Genomic DNA, 1,835 nt, shown 5'->3' on the forward strand with positions numbered 1-1,835 from the left:
TTTTATGAAATGATGGTGATAGTAAATGGTGATATATGGTAAATGTAAGTAGCAAATACAAGGTTAGTTATTGTGATTTTTAAAAATAAAGAGAGCCAAGAGTCTCTTGTTTTGCTGCTGTTGTTAGGGAGTTCAGGAAAAAGTTCCTGGAGCTTTTGCTTTTAAGAAGATTCAAATTTAGATTAGTTCTTAAGAGTAAATATGAGTTTATTTCAAGATCATTTGTCACAGGCTACTGAGAAATCTACTGAGAAAGCTGTTAAGTTTGCCTGGCATTAAAGATGTTCCTGTTCTAATCATTGTTAAATAGATCTTTTCTTATTAGATATAAAATGTCAGGAGATATTTTATTTTGAGACAGAGTTTCACTCTTGTTGCCCAGGCTGGAGTCCAGTGGCTCAATCTCGGCTCACCACAACCTGCACCTCCCGGGTTTGAGTGATTCTCCTGCCTCAGCCTCCCAAGTAGTTGGGATTACAGGCATGTGCCACCACCCCTGCCTAATTTTGTATTTTTAGTAGAGACAGGGTATCTCCATGTTGGTTAGGCTGGTCTGGAACTCCCGACCTCAGCTGATCTGCCCGCCTCGGCCTCCCAAAGTGCTGGGATTACAGGCATGAGCCACCTCACCTGGCCCCAGGAGATTTTTTTGTGTTGTGGTATGCCAACAAAATTAAGCCTAGGCAGGGAAATTCCTTCTGGTGGTAGGAATTGTTAGTACTGAATAGACTAGCTGCGAGGTAACGAACCCCCATGGGGTTTTCTGTCAACTCAGAAATCATTGTGACCTCAGTCTTTTGCTGTGAAATAACATGGCCATTAAGAAAGTAGGCTTAAACAATGTATTTTAGGTATGTTGAGGGGGAGGGACGGTTACGATCTGTTCCAAAGTGAACATAAGAGATAATCCATCCCTGTGTCTGTCAAGCCTTTAAAATTTATAGTGCTTTTCTCTTCATCTCAAAGGAGGTTTAGAGTTATTGTGACATAGTCTTAAAACCTGCAGTGTATCAAAAGGCGCATTTTTAAAGCATCTTGAATTGAAATTAATAGTGTCCTATCTACTTCTTCAGAATAGTAGTTTTTACATTCTGAAGACTTGACTGCTCTCAGCCACTTCTGAGTTCTCTATTTTCAAAGATAATCTGGTAACTCCATAAAGGAAATCTGTAACTAAGAGAAGAGAGTGAATATCTTTTAACAGTGTTTTTCCTGATCTTTTCTAACATCTTTGTTGTGGTTCTGTCCTTTATTTTTTGGTTAAATCCTGAGGTTTACTTCTGCCTGTATCTTCCCAAACTATTAATCTGTTCACAGTCACTCTCCCATTTAAACCCTTCAACAGCCCCCCTACCTTCGTAATAAGATCTCCTTAGCTTGGTATCCAGAACCCTTCAATACTGGGCTTTGACCCCTGTTCTCCTTCCCTATCTCTGTTTAGGTGCTTCACTGAGCTGCAATGAACAGCTCTTGGCCCCTTGAAATCTCTCCAGTCTCCTTGTCTCCCTCTGCTGGAATATTCTTCTCTCACTTCATCTGATCATTGCCTTCAAAACTCAGCTCATTTTCTTATTTCTTTGCCCTTTTCCTGTCCCTTGTTTTCCTCCAATTAAATTAATGTTCCAGACTCAAAAGAAAAACAGCTCAGCTCAGGCATTACCTTGTCTGGAAGGCTTCCCTAGTCCTCCTGCCTCCTGCAGACTTGTCTGGCACCCTGTGCATTTGGGATTTGGCACACTATGTCTCGTCTGCGGCCTCCGCTGGACGATGAGACTGTAAGTGTGTGACTTGACAGAAAGTTGTTCAATCTTTTGTGCTGGTACAGTGCTGGGCAC

This window comes from Colobus angolensis, unplaced genomic scaffold (assembly GCF_000951035.1).
Source record: "Colobus angolensis palliatus isolate OR3802 unplaced genomic scaffold, Cang.pa_1.0 Scaffold663, whole genome shotgun sequence".
Classification (NCBI taxonomy): domain Eukaryota; kingdom Metazoa; phylum Chordata; class Mammalia; order Primates; family Cercopithecidae; genus Colobus; species Colobus angolensis.